Source organism: Dermacentor andersoni, unplaced genomic scaffold (assembly GCF_023375885.2).
Source record: "Dermacentor andersoni unplaced genomic scaffold, qqDerAnde1_hic_scaffold ctg00000039.1, whole genome shotgun sequence".
NCBI lineage: Eukaryota > Metazoa > Arthropoda > Arachnida > Ixodida > Ixodidae > Dermacentor > Dermacentor andersoni.
In genome coordinates this window covers 3077824-3100579 of record NW_027314752.1, presented here as the reverse complement: position 1 = coordinate 3100579, position 22756 = coordinate 3077824, and the positions used below count along the sequence as shown (strand labels likewise).

Sequence of the window (22756 nt, the reverse complement as noted above, 5' to 3'; positions counted from 1 at the left end):
CCCCGGGTGGCACAACGCAGATTCTGTATTGCCAGAGCTCACCGAGGCCAAAGCCGCACTGCCGTACCACCACTGATCACGGCTTTCCGCCAAGTAACACAGAACCTACAACCAACACTCAAGCCGCAAGCACAATCACATCAGCAATGTTGAACAACGCGCGGTCCAGAGAACGATGACGCCGAGGACGAACACGCCACGGCGTCGCTCGGCGCCACTGTCGTGCCTTCTCAAAAATCCCTAAACGACCCTGTCCCTAGGCACCTAGGATCAGGTCACGTGAGGGATTTTTGTACGACATTTGTACGACATTTAGACACACGCGTTTCGCAGGGTGGCCCAAAACGGCTAGACGCTCAAAGAGGTCGAGGTCAGAGTGAGGCATGCTATCGTAGGCCTTCTGTACGTCCAGCTCACAGAACATCGAGGACCCGTCTTCCTACCTTGCTATTTCGGCACACTGGGCGATGACAAAGATGCAGTCCTCCATGCGCCGTCGTCGTCGAAAACAGTTCTGTAACTCCGTGCAGACGACGCTCAGATTCTGCCCAGCCTTCAATCCATCTCTTCAAAGCCTGGATTCCGTAGAAGACGCTTGTTACCGTTATGGGTCGGTAGTCTCGGAGCTTATCTGCTTTCCCTCCACATTTCTTAGTGAAGCACATTCTGGCATGGCGCCAGTCGCTAGGTATTGCCATTCCATTGAGGATCCCAGAGAGTAAATAGGCCAGCTGTTCCTTTGAGTCGGGAGCAAGCAGTGGCGTAGCCAGAATTTTCGTTCGGGGGGGATTTACGTTGCAGCTCGGCATCCTCATTAAGAGGAAGCTTTAGCTCGAGTGCCCCTATCTAAATACATGTAGAAGGGGAATTCGTTTTTCTCTGCAATCACTGCACCAAATGCGACGAAGTCTGTTGCATTTAAAAGAAAAACTTGAGGTGGAGGGGGAGTTCTAGTGACTGCTTGTTTCGAATTTTTCATTTCAGTCGTAAATTTTTTATGAAAAATTGGCCAAGATCGCAAATGTTCAGAAAACGAAACTATCAAGTTTAGAACACTGTACCTCAACAATGAAAAATGAGATCACAATTCTGTGAATTTCATCTAATAGCACATCTACAACGGACAAAATTGATATGTTCCACGTGAATCTAAAAAATTTAGTATTATGGAAACACGGCTTCTGCAGAACCCTTGTACACAACGTTATCAATTCATGTAAGATACAAATTGACACACCAAATTTGTCCGCTTTGACTGTTATAATAGATGCCGTTGACAGAACCGCGATATCTGTTCTTGATGCAGAGCTGTTAGTTTGTAAACGTCGTGCTCCTATTTTTTTTCGAACTTCCAAATTTTTCGAAATATTTTAAACAAAATTCAGGCCCTAAATTGAAATTTCGCTTTCAACAGACACTACAATTTAATTTTCTCTCTCAAATGCAACAAATTTCATTAAAATTGATCCAGAGGTTATCGCAGAAAAGCGTTTCTGCGTTTTACATGTATTTGAATAGGCCGAGTCGGAGTAGGGCCCGAGCTAAAGATTCCTCTTAAACAATTTGTCGAGGGATCAAATACATGAATAATAATTGTATTGTCATTGCCAAAGATGCTGCAAACGAATTCTTGAACGCTACGCACCGTAAAAGTAAAATATATCATTCTTCATAAAAGAATATCCTCGTTTGTGCCAAAAACTGTGTCCCAAATAATTGATATCAATGCTTCAATGTTTGTTGTCTATTTAATAAGTAAAGAAAATATCACACGAACTTTAGAACTATATCAGTTCGAAACCAGAAAGCAGTGCATGCCGCTGATATGAAAAATGTAAAGGCCATGAAATGAACAAGTTGAGTACAAATATGTTAATGAAACTTTGTCATTCAAGAACCGTGTTTACATTCATGTACGTATGCAACGGCCAGTGCAAAATATCAATGACGCTGGCATTTGTTCCATTGTATTACGCAGGAGCAGCTCCTATGAAACACGCAAGCAGCTATTTGATGTCTAAAGGATGTCTTGAACGGCTAATTCAAAAGTCTATTAGCTGTCTTGATCAAGACGTTTTGTAGCGATGGACGTCTAGAAGTACTTCAGTAAGCCCTGCTAACGTTACGCTAACAGTTGGCTCATGGACAGCTTGACAAGAACAACTGAAAACTTCGTTTAGACATACTCTCAAATTTTTGCGGCAGCTGTTACAGTAACACGAGGTTTGCCCACAGTTACATTTTACATGAGGCACGGACATCAGAAAGAAAAATTTATATTGTCGAATAGAGTGATGCACAGGTAGTTTTTCCAGATGTGAACCGTGGGAATAGCGTAGTACAGCCTCATATGTCAATTGGTGCTTTTTACATGGACCAATCAGTTGGATGTCGCCTGTCAGAATTATTTTGCAAATAAAACAAGATCTGTATTGTATGCTGATATCATGCCAATGTTCTGCTCATTGATATCATACCGATTGACCTAAACAAGAACACCGCCCCATGAAACACGTCATTATTGACAAAACTTCGCCCTGCTGGGTCTCCACCAAATTGAAATAGTTTCTAGCAGGGAAACATTTTGTCAGTGATGCTGCAGTTCAGGTAAAAATTACATGGCTTCAGCTACAAGGGGCACAATAGCCTGACATCAGTACCCAAAACAGAACGCTGTGCTGCAATGAATTGTTAAGAAATAAAAGATAGTACACATCTGGAAAAACACTCTGCGAACCACTCTAACTGGCAATATAAATATTTTTTCTGATGTCCATGCTTCATTTAAAAGTAAATTGTAACTTACTTTGTGGGTGCCCCTTGTAAGGTAACGCCACGTGCTTGTACAGCATCACATAGAAATAACGTCCAGTTCTCCGATACACCATCCATTAGCGAATACCTTGCACGTTGCGTGTTACCGGAACTAAAAGATAAATCATAATATGCTGTTATTTTTTTCATACACTGTAGGATAAGTTTTTTCATGCATAAAAGATGATTGCAAGCGAAAATGCAGCAAGACATCTACTTCACACCATGTCACATAGTCATACTTTATTACCTAATAAATTAGAAAAGATGCAGAAAGTGTAATTAACAAGTGTGACAAATAGCAGCAAAGGTGAGGATGGATAAATCTTGAACATGATTGCCGCCGCTACTAGCGCAGGCCAGCCTTCGAAGGAGAGCACTGGCTGCCCACAAAAGCTTGCTGTGACAGGCCACGCGTGAAGATTCTTCTAGACATAGGCAAGCAATACAGGCACAGAAGAGAGAAACAAGGCGAGGGAGGAAATGGGAATGTTTAAATTGCAACTTCAATTAGCAATATGTGCTAAGAAGTTTGGCTCACATTAAAAATAATTTTAGCCACTCCTTTCTCTTAAATTACGGGTATCTTAAGGTATGTATGTGATGACGTTTAATATGACCAGTATATTTCATGGAATATAGTTACTAAATTGCAGAGCAGAGTCAAAGTCAGCCTTGAAATTAATATATGGTGTTTTGTGGCTAAAAAGGCACTTATCGACTTGTCAAACAAGTCTGAGAAGCTTCCTGCTAAATATAATCAGTTTAAAACAGTAATTCACTCTGCAGGTAAATGATGTGCTAACTTAACTAAAAAAGTTAAATAGCGTTTTATATTGTTAAACTAAAAGCAAGTTTGACATTTTGCACTGCCTACCTGTTGCCTTTTTTTTCAAACTTAAACATGACACAGTACAGAGTAAGCAGGTAGCATGCAAAGGAGGACTGGTGATAAAGTAGTGTTCCAAAGCAGCACTCCTAGCTAGATCAATCACTTTTGTTGACATATTTTTATAGGACTTTAATTGGCTTAGGGCAATCCCTCACACAAATGATGTATCAACTTGGATGATGCGTCATACAACATTGAAAGTATCTCATGATGTGATCAAACGATAACATTGCCCACTGTCTTGGAAGTGTTAACATGCTGTTTGGACGAGAAAGTGCAAAGTGATTCGTATAGGTAGCAAATTCATCAGTACATCTATAGCCTCAGGTTATTCTGAGCATCTACGATGACCCGCAATTGAGAAGCCACTGCACAGAAAAAGGTGTATTCAAGTAATGGTCCATGCTGAATAATTGCCCACCTAATGAAAAGTCAAATGTGGCAGGCTAATGGGCCAGGGAAAATAAATTGCTAAATTCAGATAACACCTCCAATGATATTACTGAAACAGGTGACAAAATACAGCACAGGTAAGATTATAGTTGTGTCAAAATTTTAAAAGCACCTCTGCAAACTGCTGGAACACTCAGCATCGTGCCTATTCTACACGCACATCAATTGTAACGGCAAATCATACCTTTTACAGCACACATAAATTTTAAGTTAGATTGCTTGCTGATGCTGTACACTAAATTCCCGTAATAACTAAATTACACAGAAAACATTTAGAATAGAGAACTAATCACATACTGGTTTGAATACACTTGTGTGTTAGGGAAGCAAGGTGTAATGTACACTGTTGTAGCAATTTTTACTCATGCATGGAATGCTCATATGACACAACATAGTTAATTTCTGAGTTCTTACATAGCAGTGACTATCTACAGGTAAATATTGTAAAACTTAGGGAAACTAATTATTAGTAGAACTGTGTATGTACACTGGCACTGAGAAATTGGTTATAATGGCAGCTTATAAGGGACCAGTGCAAAAAGGATTCCCGTTTGTGAGACGTACACCAACTAACTATTTTACCATGAAGCGCTCACTGGCCTTAACCCATATACAAAGCACTGGGAGGACCAGAGAGTGTACAGTTCGTTGGATTACACTGATCATGATGAGGTCCCGTCATCCAGCTAGCGCCAAGGTACAAGAAGGATGTCCTGCCGTCCATGGAGTGAGAGGAACAAAATAAGAGAGCATCAAGTCAGTTGAAAGACAGATTTGCAATTACAAATTAGGTGACCCAGTCACAGTCATTCATTAATAAATATCAAGCAGTCGTGATTGCACTCCCAGTTGAAGCGCCTACTAGGCTAAACGTTTTGCTGCTTATTTAGAACAAAACACAAGTGAAGTTTGTACATCAGCAGACGATTGCATTTGGAATTGTATACATGAAGTAAACATTGCAGTTATATTTTTCTTTTGCCAGAAAGTGGGAACGCTACAAGCTGCATAGTCACTAACACGCGTGCGCGCGCTCGCAACGCTGTAACCCATGCAAGAACGAAAGGACACAAAATAGGGCGAGTTCAGTCTAGTTCAGGATTACAGCCAGCTCGTCGTCTTCGAATGCACTCACTTCGGTTGGTTCGTGCTACGTTAACCACAAAGACTGAAAAGCAGGGCAAAGTTCTGACTGGTCTTGCGGAAGTCGTGGAGCGCGGTAGTGCTGAACTGCTGAACACAAGCAGAACCCTCGTATAAAAGTAAAGATGACGAAAACCAGCAGGGCGGAAGAGCCCATCCATCAAGAATTGTCGCGGGTAACACCTAAAAATATTCACTTTGTTGACGAAAAACGAAGTGCAAGGTATTTCACTTACAGGAAAAAGTGTTATCCGAACGTGCGACGTACAAAGACGCACCGTGACACGAAGGCGGCGAACACAGATACCGCCATTGCGGTAGTAATTCTTTTTTATATTATTGGGTTTTACGTGCCAAAACCACTTTCCACCTAAATGAAAACCACCTAAATCTAAGTACACGGGTGTTTTCGCATTTCGCCTCCATCGAAGTGCGGTCGCCGTGGCCGGGACTCGATCCCGCGACCTCGTGCTTAGCAGCCTAACACCATAGCCACTGAGCAACCACGGCGTGTATTGTTAAAGTAAGCCGTCGGCGAAAACACGCAATATAGCCGATGTCACGAAGCATTGATGCAAAACACACGGCAAACAGCATCAGCACAGCTAAATGACTCCAGTTAATATCCAGTATAAATGTACACAACGGCTTAGAATAACGTACAACTGGCATAACGAAGCCACGACCGAGACATTGCGGGCGGCAGTCGCCGTTTTTTCAAACTTCCTGCCTCCCAGTGTTTCCAGCATGGAATGAAATGTCCCACAAATTTGGAACTTGCCTATACTTGACTGCCGCCGAAGTGATCGCAGCGCAGTAGATCTGACACCGTGTTGTCACTGCAACACCGGCGTTTCGCTCCTGTTGCTGTCAGTACCTGCGCGAGCATAGAACGGTTTCCATGCGTCGTGTGCGCGCCCCGTTTGGAAAACAATAACATGCCCTCGATTGTTGAAATTCTGGTGCGAAATTATTTAACATTAAAGCAAACTTAATATATTGCTTCCAATGAGTTCGATTTGTCTGTGGTGTCTTTTATTCGTTAACGCCGACGGCCGACGGTAACCGCACTTTTAACACGTCGTTTGGCATTTTATGCACTTATAGACAAAAAGATCTAAAAAAGTTCTTGAGTTAGACGTTCTGAATGTGTTTACCAAATAGATACTAGTGACACCAGTAGTGGGTTTTGCCGCAAATAGAATATATACTAGCATATTCCAAGCGCTGAGGTTATGTTTAGAAGAAATTCTATTTTCAGTCTGTAGCCGTTTGTAGCCGTTTCAAGAGGATTTTAAGAGGTTCTGTGTTTCGTGGGCTGTCACCGGTCGTGTATCGTGAGTAATTGCACCGAAATTATAGTCGCAACAGAGAACACGTATAAAAAAGCGGGAGTTCTGCAAAACATACGAGGGCGAGTCAAATGAAAGTGAGGAAATGCGAATACATGACAAACGGGGTACTTTATTTAAAAGTAGTCTCCATGAGCATTTAGACATTTGTCCCATTGACTAAGGAGTCGCGTGATTCCGGTCTCATAAAATTCCTTGGGTTGCTGCTTCAAAAGTCTGCAACTAACTCTTTCACGTCATCGTCTGACACGAATGTGGTTCCCTTGAGCTGTAATTTTTTTTCGGTTGCCCCAAAATGTGGTGTCGCAAGGCGACAAGTCTGGGCTGTGTGGTGGATGTTGCAGCGTTTCGCACTTGAACGTTGCCAGTTTTGTATTAAATACGTCAGTGATGTGGGGACGGGCATTCTCGTGGAACAAGATGACCCCATTCGTCAATTTTCCACATCGTTTCTTCTAGATTGCAACATGCAGCCGTTCCGGCGTTTCACTGTATCGGAAAAAATTGATGGTCTCTCAAGACTTAGCAAATTTTATCCGTAATGGTCTCTAACGATCGAAAAAAAAGTCAACAACACCTTTCCGGCGGAAACGATGGCCTTTGCTTACTTTGGGCGTGCTGAATTCGAATGTTTCCACTGTAAGCTTTGACGTCCTGTTTCAGGCTCGTAGTTGTGGCACCATGGTTCGTCCCCCATAACAAATGCAGACAAGAAGTCGTCATCCTCATTGTAATACCGGATCAGATCAGTCAAGGCAGCGCCGAAGTTCTCCGTCTTCTGGCGGTGGTTCAATATCTCGGGCATCCATTGCGCACACAAAAGCCGATGACAGAGGTGTTCGTGAATTATAGCGTGAACCGAATCGTGACTGATGTTCAGAAGCTCTGCCAGTTCATCGATGCTTCTCCTTTGTTCTTGTCTCATCACCTCATCAACTTTTGCAATTTTGTTAAGGGTGATTTCACGATGGTTTTAGTCCCGTCTTGGATCGTCTTTGCAACTTTCACGTCCTCCTTTGAACCGTTTGCTTCAACGCTTCACAGTGACCAATGAAATGCGATGTTCAACGTACGCGGCAGCCATACGGCGACTAATTTCTTTTTGCGAAATGCCTTCAGCAGTCAAAAACGTCACCGCACCACCACTGCAACTGTTCAACTTTTGTAGTTTCCAATATGTCACGCAACCATGTTCAACCGAATGTACGAGAGCATTACAGAACCTTTATCCTCACACCTGCGTGTCACTTTTCTAAATGAGACATCCCTCTCTTCTACGCACATGCCTCGCAGATAACGAACCAAACCATTATTGCGCGGGGTGGGTAGGCTCACTTTCATTAGATTCGCCCTCGTATATTAAAAATGCGAAGGTACAATGGCATATACAAATGCGAAGATAGAGCTTGATAAAGGGCAAACAAGTATCACTGGAAACAAAGTTCACTGCACGTATACACAATATCTCCCAACAAGATATTGAAATATACGCATAAGTCTCCACTAAATGTACGTATCTACGCAAAAGTCCCGGTGTGTAATACCTCAAACGAAGCAAATAAAGATGGTGCGCAATCACAGATTCTAAGAATCCTAGATACCGTCCCTATTCCATCCAATCCCCCCGATGTATCGCGCGCGACGGAAGATGACTAGCTTGCTCTCGGCTTTTCTCCTTTGCGCACACAAGACAGAGTCACCATCGTCGGCTCACCCACTCCAGCCCCCCCCCCCCTTTCCGTACGCTTTCACTCGCACATACATGCAGCATGCGGCGCTCGGTAACGATGTTATCGTCCTTGCACTTTATACGAAACATGAGGGCGACGGAGACGGCAGGAATGCGCTTGGAGTGTCCATATAATTGCTATTGCAGTAATATAATAAGAGTATCCGGCAACTGAAGCCTCCCATGGCCCATTGCTTTCCGCAAAGGAGTAACAAAATCGAACTTTCACCATGCAACAATTCGCTGTGCCGCAACAATGTCTTTTTTTCCTTTTGTGGGGCGGTGGCACCGAAATTAAAAAACACCAAGGAAAATATGTTGGCCACAATTGAATGCCTACTTTGGGCATCTAATGTGGCTGCTGAAGGAATATCGAAAAAAAAACGTGAGACGCTTGGTCCACAGAGAACCATACGCATACTGCTCGGTATACTGCACCGGCGAGGCAGGACTTTCCGGAGAGGTTGCCCTCAAGCGAACGCGGTGCAATCCGTTGAGTCCCCACAGTGATGGCGGCGAGCGACCATTGTTTCTTTTTCTCGTCTGCTAGCCAGAAAGCGTCTAAAACTCTGCCAGGCGAAAATCCACTCGGCCAGAGCAAACCGAACAAGCACCGAAGTGCGCCGCGCGGTGGTCAGGGCAACGCGAGAAAAATGTATACGCTCTGGCTGGCTCTGGCAATCCGCGGGTAGGGTAGCAAGACCAAAAAAAGTGAAGACGCAACAGGTCCTCGCGAATAAAGGTCAAAGTAGGAAAAATAAATAAGAACGTAGTTACCTTGGCTGGCTTTAGTGTATTAACATGGATTCTATGGCGTAGGTGAAAAAAAATTGATATTTTTTAATGTGACATGACGGCACGAATGAACCACCACAACACTTTGTCTCATCGGACCTCGCTGCGTGCTTTGTCAACTTGTCTAATAGTGTGTTGATTTGGCTTGTCCCGTTGTATGTTCCAATGCAAGACTTTAGAAAAGTCAATGGACTTTTGGCGTCAAATGTTTATAACAGCATTAGACCCACAAAGTTCCGCAATTGAAAATCAAAAGCACCACTTTGGAAACGTCAATGCACATTTCACATCAAAAGTTTATGAGATTTATACCCATAAAGTTTCGGAATTGATATCCATGCGCTCCGTAGATTCCGCGGCCTCCGCGAGAAGCCGCCGTGAGCCCGTTCATCATCAAAACGCCATTGAAACGTTGTGCTCGGATGGGGCTGCTTGCGTTATTTGACTCCAGATGCGTGGGCGTTGCCACCAAATCCAGCCCGAGTTTGCAATTTTCGCGGTGAAATGTCTTTTCGAGCATGAAAAAGACAATATTCTAGACCAAATCCAGAATGATTTCCGGCGCCTGGGGCTCCTTTGGTCGGCGTTGCATTGGCAGCACAAAAAAATTCCGGGTTCTGTCTATACAGCGACCGGACATATCGCCAGAAACTCTGCGCAGTCGATTTGCCGTCCGCCCGGAGACTCTGCATTTGGCGCATGTTCGCCTCTGCAAGTTTAGGCTGCACCATCGCCTGCATTACCCAATTGAGCTGCTGGTAGAGTTTAAAAGTGATTTGGGAGGACTATGCCTCTATGCTCGTCGATGCTCTTGGTTTGCCATACGTCTCGCACGCCCCATAAGCCCCCCCCCCCCCCCCTGGCTACGCCCCTGGGATCAAGGTTTTTCACGAGGCGGGCCGAGATGCCGTCCTGACCAGCCGCTGTTTTGGTGCGGATGTACGATATTACACGACCAATGGTGCAAAGCGTAAAGTCCCATGTTAGTCCCCTGCTATCCTCATCTTGGTCCACCAGTTCTGATTGCACTGGTGGGCTTAAAAGCTCCGCTGCCTTTGACCTGTAGAGCCTTCCGAGATGGTGAGTTGCGCATGCCAGGAGGTCGGTGACGGCCTGGCCTGTTGTATCTGTTACCTACATACAAAACAGGTTCTGTCTATACAGCGACCGGACATATCGCCAGAAACTCTGCGCACTCGATTTGCCGTCCGCCCGGAGACTCTGCATTTGGCGCATGTTCGCCTCTGCAAGTTTAGGCTGCACCATCGCCTGCATTACCCAATTGAGCTGCTGGTAGAGTTTCCAAGTGATTTGGGAGGACTATGCCTCTATGCTCGTCGATGCTCTTGGTTTGCCATACGTCTCGCACGCAACGCCTCCGCAGCTTCTCTGTCCCGCCATCCTTTTCTTCTTCGAGTTTTCCGTCCATGAACCATGTGGCGCCGCATGATCCCATTGAGCACTGACACGTATTCCTCGTACGACTTTGCCGCGCGCCGCTCTCCACTCTACTGAAACTCCGTCGCCACAAGTTTAAGGCACTGTTTGATAGGAACTTTTCATGTTTGGGGTGCCCTGCTGCAGAATTCTAACTGGTGGGGTAGAAGTCTGTTGCCAGACATTGTAGTGAAGCTTGCCAGACTGTCTGCCAAATTTAACGGGGAAAACAGCGTCAAATATAGCGAACGCAACGATGCCGTTACCGAGGCGCACAGAGTTACCAGGCCACGCCAGGAGCACGACACACATGCATTCGCTCACCTCCAGGTAGTACCGTAAGGTGGCTGCATAACCCGGGCGCTTCGACATCGATTTCTAGTTGCGGGCCCTGTTCTCCGAAGTTACGAAGCGTCTTCTTTCGCTGCGCGCATTGTGCCTGTTACGCACAGAAGTTTTGGAACGCATTGTAAAACTTGTGTACGATGGCTGTAACCGGACAAAAGCGATTGTTTTTACTTTCTTCACATCGGGTAATATAAATTCGGGAATTCGTTCCGCGCGTTTGTGACGCGTCGCACAACTCTCGGATAGCTTTTTCAAGCGGAGCAAGCTTGTATTGGCTCAGAAGTTTCGGTAGCGTTATGGCCACACATACACAAAAGTTTCTGCCAGAGCAGAGCAGCTGCGGGAAAAGACGGTTTGATTACTTGAAAGCTGCCCCGGGGCGTGAGTCATTAGCAAGGACTCCAGCTGCATATGCGCGCGCTCACGCCATGCGCACAACCAGAGCCGTTTCACTTCCGCCGGGGAGGGAGAGGGCAGGAAAGGCTTTCGCGCTCGCTGCGCCGACTTCGTTCCCCTTCAGTTCATTCTCGGAAAACGGATATGTCGGCCACGCGTTGTGCGTTCCCCCGAGGAACTGGCAGCCTTCTACGAGCGGCGGCGAGAGCTCGCCCGTGAAAGGGCTCGCCGATCCAGCCGTTAGAGCCGCCCGAGCTCAGGCAATATGACAGCAAGAAGAGGATCCCGAGCTGAGGGAGCGCGAGGCCGAAGTGATCCGGTACCGTTACCTGTGGGTCCGTGAAGAAGGTCAGATGCACGTAGGGCAAGCTTCGTTTACAACCATTTTCCAGTAGGGCAAGGGTTGGTCATTTCTTCCCTGCGAGCGCTATGGCTGCTACGTACGGGTTGGAACTTTCGCTGGGTTTGAAACTGAGACGCGTTGCACAATAACTCGGATTGTTTCTTTTTTCGCTGCTTGTGATGGCTTCCACGGGACGAAGCGGTTCTATATATATATATATATATATATATATAGTCATATAAGAAGCCAACACTGGCTCCAAGGACAACACAGGGGAAATTATTTGTGCTTAATAAAATGAAATAAAGAAACGGTAAATTAACTGAAATTAAAGTGGATGAAAAAACAACTTGCCACAAGGGGGAACCGAACCCACAACTTTCGCATTTAGCGCGCGATGCTCTACCAATTGAGCTACCCCGGCGCTGTTTCCCCCATTCACTTTCTTGGGCATTTATGTGTCCTAGTAGAACCCTGGGAGTGTTAGCCAGCGCCACCACTCACAGACCTTGGCAGCAGACGTGGAACATCCTTTTTGCCGCAGGCATCACGAGAATGTGATCTTTTTTCGGTGAAGGCAACTGGTCAATAAACCAACATATGCGACCTGAAAGCATCAATGTAGCCATGAATGAATGAATGTGTATTGTTTAGTGGCGCAAGGGCCAGGGATGGCCAAAGAGCGCCATGACTAATTATGTGTTGTTAAGCGCTGATTTGTGAGTTTCGATGGTGGGATGTAACATGGCTCTAAAGTGGCCTAAAATCAATGCGTATCATAGAAGCGTAAAATGATATATAGTATAAAATTATGATAGTGACATATGTAGTTGATGATGTGTGGTGTTTTGTGGCGCAAGGGCCAGGTTTGGCCAAAGAGCGCCATGACAAATGGTGGTGTTAACGATGTATTATGGAAGATGTGACTTGGCTGTAAAGTGGCCTAAAAATAGTCGCTGTAAAGTGCGTAAAATCTACGTGCTATAAAATTATGGCGATGACTAATGACGAAGACTGTGAAGATTAAAATCCATCGTAAAAGAATGATGCATTGTTTAAAATATGCGAGACGTTAAATTGCTTACAGCACTACTGCCTCGCCAGAGCCCTTGAACCACAAGGGCCTAGAGGCATGTGCTATTCAAAATAATTATCGCAGCGGCATCCTCTGGAGAGAGGAAGCGCTACGAACGTGTGGGGCTAATAACATACAACACAACATCTTTCAAAAAACCTAAGATGGCGTTGGTGTCAAAGAGTGGTTCTGGACCAAGTAACATAACAGGATGAAGGGGGATGTGGTGCCTGTATGCTAAGAGAAAATGTTTTTTTCTTTCGGGTTCGGCTTCCCGACACTCCAGTAGGACGTGGAGGACGGTCAGCCTCTCCCCGCATCTACCACAGGTTGGAGGCTCGTTTCCCGTGAGTAAGAAGTTATGTGTGCCAAAAGTGTGTCCTATTCTTAGACGGCAGTATAGGACATCTGTCCGGCGAGATTTTGTTACAGGAGGCCAGAAACCTAATTGTGGCTTTATTACATGCAGTTTATTATTTGTTTCCATGTCCCATGAGCGTTGCCAGTAGTTCCGCAGTTTTCTGCGCAAGTAGGGCCTCAGATCTGTGACAGGGACTGCTGCGGTAGGATTTATAGAATACGATGCAATTGATGCGGCCATCTGGTCCGCCAGAACATTGCCTTCGATGCCCCTATGACCGGGCACCCAGCATATGATGACATGCTGGTTACATATATACGTTTTACATAGGACGGAATAGAGTTCATTGATGACTGGGTTTTTGTGCTTAGAAAATGACATTAAGGCCTTCACAGCACTTAGGGAGTCCGTATATATAACTGATTTCTCGAGTTTTGATTTCTTTATATACTTTACAGCCGACAGCAGTGCGTAGGCCTCAGCCGTAAAGATGCTTGTTTCCGGATGCAGTACATCGGATTCCGAGAAGGATGGGCCGACGGCTGCATAGGACACCCCCTCGCGTGACTTCGATGCGTCTGTGAGAACTCCGCGCAGGAGTGTTTGTATTGGAGTTCCCGGAAATGCATTTGTATTTCAATCTCTGGAGCGTGTTTTGTGACTTGCATGAAAGATATATCGCATTGTATCATCTGCCACTCCCAAGGAGGTAGCAGCTTAGCTGGAGGCATTAGGCGAAGCTCGAGGAGTGGAACAAGCATTTCATGACTAAGCTCCCTCACACGCAGCGAGAAAGGCTGTCTTATGGAGGGACGATTATGAAAGAGTGTAGCATATGTCATGTCATTAACGGTATTATAACACGGATGTTGAGGATTAGAGTGCACTTTCAGAAAATATGTGTGGCTGATGTATGTTCTCTGGAGATGAAGTGACCACTCGTTCGATTCTGCGTATAAACTTTCGACGGGACTTGTCCTGAAAGCGCCCGTGGCTAAGCGGATACCTAGATGGTGGACAGGGTCTAGCATCTTTAACGCACTCGGGGCGGCAGAATGATAGATCACGGCGCCATAGTCTAATCGTGATCGAATGAGGCTTTTATAGAGTTTCATTAAACAATTCCTGTCACTACCCCATCTAGTCTGCGATAGGAGTTTCATTATGTTCATCGTTTTTAGACATCTTTCTTTAATATGTTTTATGTGGGGAACGAAAGTGAGTCTGTAGTCAAGTGTAACACCTAGAAATTTGTGCTCTTTGTTTACGGGTAATTGTTGTCCACCCAGTTCTAAGCTAGGATCTGGGATCATTCCTCTCTTTCTTGTAAAAAGAACGCAAGAGCTTTTGTTAGGATTGATCTTAAATCCATTCTTGTCTGCCCAGATCGACACTTTGTTCAGGCCATGCTGTACCTGTCTCTCGCACACTGCGAGGTTGCAGGATTTGAAAGCTATTTGTATGTCGTCCACGTAGACAGAATAAAAGATTGCCGGTGGTAGTGATGCGCGAAGCGTGTTCATCTTCACGATGAAGAGTGTGCAGCTGAGCACGCCTCCTTGTGGTACACCCGTTTCTTGCGTAAAAGGACGCGAAAGTACGTTACCGACTTTTACGCGGAAGGTACGACTGGACAGATAGCTTTCTATTAGGTTTACAATATTACCATGAATGCCCATTTCTAACAAGTCTCTTAGGATTCCGTAACGCCACGTTGTATCATACGCCTTTTCCATATCGAGAAATATCGATAGGAAGAACTGTTTATGTATAAATGCGTCCCGGATATTTGCTTCAACACGTACAAGATGATCGGTTGTGGACCGCCCTTCTCGGAAGCCGCACTGATACGGATCAAGCATTTTGCTCATTTCAAGGAAATGGATGAGTCGCCGATTAATCATTTTTTCAAATACCTTACAAAGGCAACTCGTGAGGGCGATCGGGCGGTAACTTGCCACTAAGGAAGGATCTTTGCCTTGTTTCAAAACAGGAACCACAATGGCTTTTTCCATGCAGTTGGGAGATATCCTGCAGCCCAAATGGTGTTGAAAAGTGTAAGTAGCGTTACTTGCGTGTCATTGTGTACGTTTTTGAGCATTTCATACATGATTCTGTCAGCTCCCGGTGCAGAGCTCTTGCATGAGCTCAAGGCAGCTCTCAACTCGGCAATACTGAAAGGGCAGTTGTACGATTCATTCTGTAGACATTTTCTTTTGAGTGGCTTACATTCTTCTATTTGCTTATATTTCAGGAAGGATTTCGAATAATGTTTTGAACTTGACACACTCTCAAAGTGCTCCCCAAGTGAGTCTGCCTGATGTTGCAGCGTATCACCCTGTGTGTTCACCAGAGGGAGTGAATGTGTTTGTCTCCCTCTAATTCTATTTACGCGGTTCCAGACTTTCGCCTCATCTGTAAGCGAGTTGATGTTCGATAGAAACTTTTGCCAACTATCTCTTCTGGCCTGTCGGCGGGTTCTCCTCCCTTGAGACTTAACTTTCTTAAAGTTAACAAGATTCTCTGCAGTGGGCGAATCGCGTAGCAACCCCCACGCTTTGTTTTGATTCCTACGTGCGACTCTACATTCATCGTTCCACCACGGGACATGCCGTTTGCATGCTGAGCCACTTACTTCACGTATGCATTTAGATGCGGCATCTATAATGAAAGCTGTAAAGTAATCCACAGCAGCATCTATTTCTAACGAGGACATGTCATCCCATGATATGCTAGTTAAGGTTCGGAATTTCTCCCAGTCGGCTGTATCGATTTTCCACCTAGGAGCCTGTGGTAGACATTCGTTTTCTTTATATGTTCTTAGTAGTATAGGGAAGTGGTCGCTCCCGTAAGGATTGTCGTTAACTTCCCATTCAAGTTCAGACAGTAGTGACGGGGAGACTAGGCTAAGATCTATTGAAGAAAATGTTCTGTTTGCAAGAGAATAGTATGTCGCTTCCTTCTTATTCAGTAGACAAGCACCAGAAGAGAAAAGGAACTGTTCAACAAGACGTCCTCGCGCATCTATACGAGGGTCGCCCCACAGGTAGTTGTGTGCATTGAAGTCGCCAAGAACCAGATAAGGTTCTGGCAATTCATCTATAAAGGATTGAAATTCATGTTTAGTTAATTTGTAATGTGGGGGTATATAAAGCGAGCAAATAGTGATGAGTTTGTTTAGCAGAACAGCTCGCACCGCCACTGCCTCAAGGGGCGTTCGTAGCTGTAAAGGTTGACATGCTATACTTTTATGAGTGAGAATCGCCACACCACCCGATGATACGACGGCATCATCGCGATCTTTGCGAAACGTAACATACGTACGGAGAAAGTTTGTGTGTTTGGATTTTAAGTGTGTTTCCTGTAAACACAGCACTTTTGGATTGTGTTTATGGATAAGTTCTTGAACATCATCAAGATTCCTAAGTAGACCTCTGACATTCCATTGAATGATTTGTGTATCCATATTTTAAATTTAATTGGTGCTGTGTTTACGGAAACGGAAGGGATGTCTTAGATTACAGAGCCCTTTCGAGGCCCTGTAACCGGGGTTTTGCTCTTTTTGAAGCGTTCGAGGGAACCTCGCCGCTGCTTAGGCGCCTGGTGCGCCTTGGGGATAGGTGTAGTGTCCATTGCCTCTTGTGAGGCGCCGGACACATGCTCTTGTGAGCGAGAAGTTACCAGGGAAGGTCCCGCCTTGGAGGGCAAGACCCGTGCGCCCACCAGCCCTGAGGTCGATGGGGTTCCCTGGGGAATGTGGCTGCGCCGGCCATTGCCAGCGCTGGAAGGGACCTGGGAGGTTGAGGCAGCCTCGGCTGCGCCCACCTTCGGGGTCGATGGCCCCTTTTCCTCGGTTGGCGGAGCAGCGCTAGCTGCAACCACCGTAACTGCCGACTCACTGCGTGTGGGTCGGACAGTCGCCGGAGGCCGTTGTGGCGCTGCCCCCTGACGCGCCACTTCGGCAAAGGTGTTCTTATCAATGTAGCCATCAATATATATATATATATATATATATATATATATATATATATATATATATGAGGGGCGCAGTCAGGGGGGTGCTTGTGGGGCTTCAGCCCCCCCCCCCGAAATTTTTTCGTGCTGTCCATGCACCGCCGACGAAAGCAACCCCCGGCGCCGAAAATCATTCTGGATTTTGTCTAGAATGTCTTTTTGACGCTCGAAAAGACATTTGACGCGCCAAAGGTCCATTGACTTTTCTAAAGTCTTACATCGGAACACACGCCGTGACAAGTAAAATCAACACACTAGCAGACAAGTTGACAAAGCACGCAGCGAGGTTCAATGAGACGAAGCGTTGTGTTGGTTCATTTGCGCCGCCATGTCACATAAAAAAAATATCAACATTTTTTTTAACCTACGCCAAAACATCCATGTGAAAACACTAAAGCCAGCCAAGCTAACTACGTTCTTATTTATTTTTTTCTACTTTGACTTTTATTCGCGAGGACACATTGAGCCTCTTCAATTTTTTTTTCTTTCTTTTTCTCGCTACCATACCCGCGGACTGCCAGAGCCTGCCAGAGCTCATACGTTTTTCTCGCGTGGCCCCGACCATGCACCGCGCGGCGCACTTCGGTGCGCGTTCGGTTTTCTCTGGCCGAGTGGATTTTCGCCTGGCAGAGTTTTGGACACTTTCTGGCTAGCAGACGAGAAAAAGAAACAATGGTCGCTCACCGCCATCACTGTGGGGACTCGACGGATTTCACCGCGTTCGCTTTTGCAGAACTTCTCCGGAAAGTCTTGTCTCGCCGGTGTAGGATATACCGTGCAGTATGCGTACGGTTGGTTCTCAGTGGACCGAGCGTCTCATGCTTTCTTCGATATTCCTTCCGTAGCCACATTAGGTGCCGAAAGTAGGCATTCGATTGTGGCCAACATACTTTCCTATGCGTTTTTTTTTTCATTTCGGTGCCCCCGCCCCACAGAAGGAAAAGAAAATACATTGTTGCGGCGCAGCGAATTGTCGCATGGTGAAAGTTCGATTTTGTTACTTCTTCTTTTGTGGAAAGTAATGAGCCACTGGACGCTTCAGTTGCCAGATACTCTTATTATATTATTGCGATAGCAATTATATGGACACTCCAGGCGCATTCCTGTCGTCGCCCTCATGTTTCGTATAAAGTCCAAGGGTGATAACATCGTGACCGCGTGCTGCATGCTTTATGTGCGAGTGAAAGCGTAGGGGGTGGGGGTGGAATGGCTGAGCCGACGATGGTGGCTCAGCCGTGTGTGCGCAAAGGAGAAAAGCGGGGAGCAAGCGCGCCGCCTTCCGTCTCGCGCTATACATCGGGGGGAGTCGAGGGAATGGGGGCGGGATCTAGGATTATGTGAATCTGTGATTGCGCAGCATGTTTATTTGCCATGTTTTACGCATTATATACAGTGACTTTTTCTTAGATACGTAGACTTATTGGAGAGTTATACGTATATTTAGATATCTTGTTGCGAGGTTTTGTGTATACGTGCAGTGAACGTTGTTTCCAGTCACACTTTTTGCCCTTTATCAAGCTGTATCTTCGCATTTGTATATCCCATTGTATCTTCGCATTTCTAATGCACGAGTGCGAGTCGCAACAATGGTTCGGTTCATTATCTGCGAGGCATGCGCGTAGCAGGGTGGCATCTCTCATTTACAAAAGTGGTACGCATGTGTGATGATAAATGTTCTTTAATGCTTTCATACACTGGGTTGAACATGGTTGCCCGACATAATGGACACCCCAAAAGCTGAACAGCGTGGTGTTGCGAAGTTTTTGACAGCTAAAGGTGTTTCCCGAAAAGAAATTAATCGCCGCATGGCTGCCGTGTACGTTGAACATTGCATTTCATTGGCCACTGTAAAGCGTGGGAGCAAACGGTTCAAAGAAGAATGGGAAAGTTGCAAATAGATACTAAGACCGGGCCAATGCCATCGTGCAATCACATCCCGCACAATTTCAAAGGTTGATGAGCTGACGAGACAAGAATGGAGGCCAAGCATCGACGAACTGGCAGAGCGTGTGAAAATCAGTCACGGCTCGGTTCACGCCATAATTCATGAGCACCTCGGTTATCGGCTCTTGTGTGCGCAATTGATGCCCAAGATTTTGATCCACTGCCAGAAGACGGAGATTTTTGGCGCTGCTTTGACTAATCTGATCCGGTATCACAATGAGGATGACGATTTCTTGTTTGCTATTGTGATCGGGGACGAACCATGGCGCCACTACTACGAGTCTGAAACACGACGGCAAAGCTTACAGTGCAAACATTCGAATTTACTATGGACAAAGAACGCAAAGGCCGTCATTTTCGACCGAAAAGTGTTGTTGACTTTTTTTTTTCGATCATCAGGGGCCATTACTGATAAAATTTGCTCAATCTTGAGGGACTATCAATTGTTTCCGATATTATGAAACGCCGGAACCACTGCGTGTCGCAATCAAGAACAAACTACGTGGACAATTGACGAATTGGGCCATCTTGTTCCACGACAATACCCGTCCCCACGTCGCTGATGTGGTTAATACAAAAGTGGCAAAGTTCAAGTGGGAAACCCTGCAACATCCGTCATACAGCTCAGACCTGTCCCATTGCGACTTCCACATTTTGGGACAACCGAAAAACAGCTCAACGGAACTAGATTCGTGCCGGACGATGAAGTGAAAGAGTCAGTTACAGACTTTTTGAAGCAGCAACCTAAGGAGTTTCATGCGACGGGAATCACGTGCCTCGTTAGTCAATGGGACAAATGTCTAAATGCTCATGGAGACTACCTTTAAATAAAGTACCCCGTTTGTCATATATTCGTGTTGGCTCACATTCATTTGACTCGCCCTCGTATAGCTTGCAGAACTCCTGCTTTTTATACGTGCTCTCTGTTGCGACTATAATTTCGGTGCATTTACTCACGACTCACGACCGGTGACAGCTGCTCCTGCGTAATGCATTGGAACAAATGACAGCGCCGTGGAGATTTTTCAGTGGCCATTGCATATGTACAAGAATCTAAACACGGTTCTTGAATGACTAAGTTTCATTAACATCTTTGTCCTCAACTAGTTCATTTCATGGCCTTTTCATTTTTCATATCAGCGGCATGCGCTGCTTTCCTGGTTTCGAACTGATATAGTTCTAAAGTTCGTGTGATGTTTTCTTTACTTATTAAATAGACAAAAACATAGAAGCATTGATATCAGTTACTTTGGGCACAATTTTTGGCACATACGAGAATATTCTTTTACGGAAAAATACACATTTTACTTGTTTGGACAGTGCGTAGCGTTCAAGAATTCGTTTACAGCATTTTTGACAATGGTAATGCAGTTATTATTCATGTATTTGATCCCTCGACCAATTGTTTAAGAGGAAGCTTTAGCTGGGGCCCAATCCGACGCGGCCTATTCAAAATACATGTAAAACGCAAAAACGTTTTTCTGACATAATCCTGCTAATCGCTTTTAATTAAGTTTGTTGCATTTGAGAGAGAAGGTAAGTTATAGTGGCTGTTGGAAACGAAATTTCGATTTACGGCCTGAATTTTGTATAAAATATTTTGAAAAATTTCTAATTTCGAAAAAATAGAAGCACGACGTTTACAAAATAATAGCTATGTACCAAGAACAGACATCTCGTTTCTATAAACGGTAACTATTAGGAAAGTCAATGCGGACAAATTTGGTGTGTCAATTTGTATCTTGCGTGAATTGGTTACGTTGCGTGCAAGGGTTCTTCAAAAGTCGTATTTCCATAATACTAATTTTTTTTTTTAAATTCAGGTTTAACATATCTATTTTGTCCGCTGTAGATGTACTATTAGATGCAATTCACAGAATTGTGCTATCATTTTTCATTGTTGAGTTACTGAGTTTTAAACTTGATAGTTCCGTTTTCTGAAAATTTGCAGTTTTGGACAATTTTTAATAAAGAATTGACCGCCTAAATGAAGAATTCGAAGCCAACAGTCACTAGAATTTAAGTTTTTCTTTTAAATTCAACAAACATCGTCAAATTTGGTGCAGTTGTTGCGAGGAAAAACGAATTACCCTTCTACATGTATTTAAATAGCAGCACCCGAGCTAAAGCTTCCTCTTAAGGAGGAGGCCGAGCTGCAACATGAGCCCCCCCTGAACGAAATTTGTTGCTACGCCACTGATATATATACATATACCCACACGCACGAGGTCTGTTGGAAAAGTATCCGACCTTTGGCCGAAGAAAAAAAGTTGCATAACTGGCGCGTTGGAAACCTAATCCCCCTCAAAGTAGTGTCCTTGGGTCTCCACACACTTCTCCCAGCGGTGCTGTCATTGTTGGAAGTATTCCGAAAAGGCCTCTTCCGGATTGGAGTTTAGCTCAGCTCTCGTTGCAGCCATAATGTCCTCTCTTGTCTGAAATCGCGCTCATTTCAATGGCCTCTTGATTTTGTGAAACAGCCAGAAGTCGCAAGGGACCATATCAGGAGAGTAAGGAGCCTGTTGAACTACAGGAGTATGGTTTATCGCCGAAAAAGTCTGAATAAAGTGCGAGGAATGTGCAGGAGCATTGTCGTGATGTATGCGCCAATTTCATGTTGCCCACAACTCGGGTGACTTGCGCCGCACAGCATCACGTAGGCGACGGAGGACATCCCTGTAGTACTCGTTGGTGATTGTTTGACCTTGTGGTGCGTATTCGTTGTGTACCTCACCGCGGGAGTCAAAGAAAGCAGTCAACATCACTTTGACGTTGCTGCGCACTTGGCGGGCCTTTGGTCTTGGTGACGTGGAATGCTTTCACTGTGACCACTGGGATTTGTTTTCCGGGTCGTACCCGTACACCCAAGACTCGTCACCAGTGATTATGGCGTTCATGAAGCCGGGGTCACTGTTTGTGGAATCCAGCATGTCCTGTGAGACTTCAGAACGAAGTTGCTTTGGATCCACCGTGAGCAGCTTCGGCATGAATTTCGCCGCAACTCTCTTCATGGCCAAGTCTTCGGTCATAATGGAATGTGCAGAAAAAGTGTTGATGCCCACCTCTTCCGCAATTTCTCGGACAGTCGCGCGACGGTCCGGCATCACCACAGCGTTCGCTTCTGCAATGACCTCGTCATTTCGGCATGTTGATGGCCGACCGGAGCGTGGCTCGCTCTCCACCAATGTGCGGCCGTCTTTAACCGCGGTTGTACCACTCCTTAATCTGTGCGCTGCTGATAGCCTCATCACCGAAAGCCATCTGAATCTTCCAAATGGGTTCCACTTGGCTGTCGCCCAGTTTCCGGCAAAATTTGATGCAGCAGCGCTGCTCCAGTCGCTCCCCCATTTTCCTTGCAATAAAAAACCGACGAGAGCACTGCGCACTACCTTACTGAAACGCTGCATCCCAGCGATTGAAGCTATCGGCAGGCGGGAAAAAATTCGAGCATGCACACGAAGGTTCTAGGTCGGCTGATGCATATAATATATATATATATATATATATATATATATATATATATATATATATATATATATATATATATATATATATATATATATGTGTGTGTGTGTATATATATGTGTGTGTGTGTGTGTGTGTGTGTGTGTGTGTGTGTGTGTGTGTGTGTGTGTGTGTGTGTGTGTGTGTGTGTGTGTG

General features: G+C 45.2%; 1 pseudogene; it reads right to left on the bottom strand.

Annotated features, from left to right (window-relative positions):
- Nucleotides 1-21915: 21915 nt before the first annotated feature.
- LOC126526439 (protein GVQW3-like) lies at nucleotides 21916-22444 on the bottom strand (annotated as a pseudogene).
- Between the last annotated feature and the right edge of the window lie 312 nt (nucleotides 22445-22756).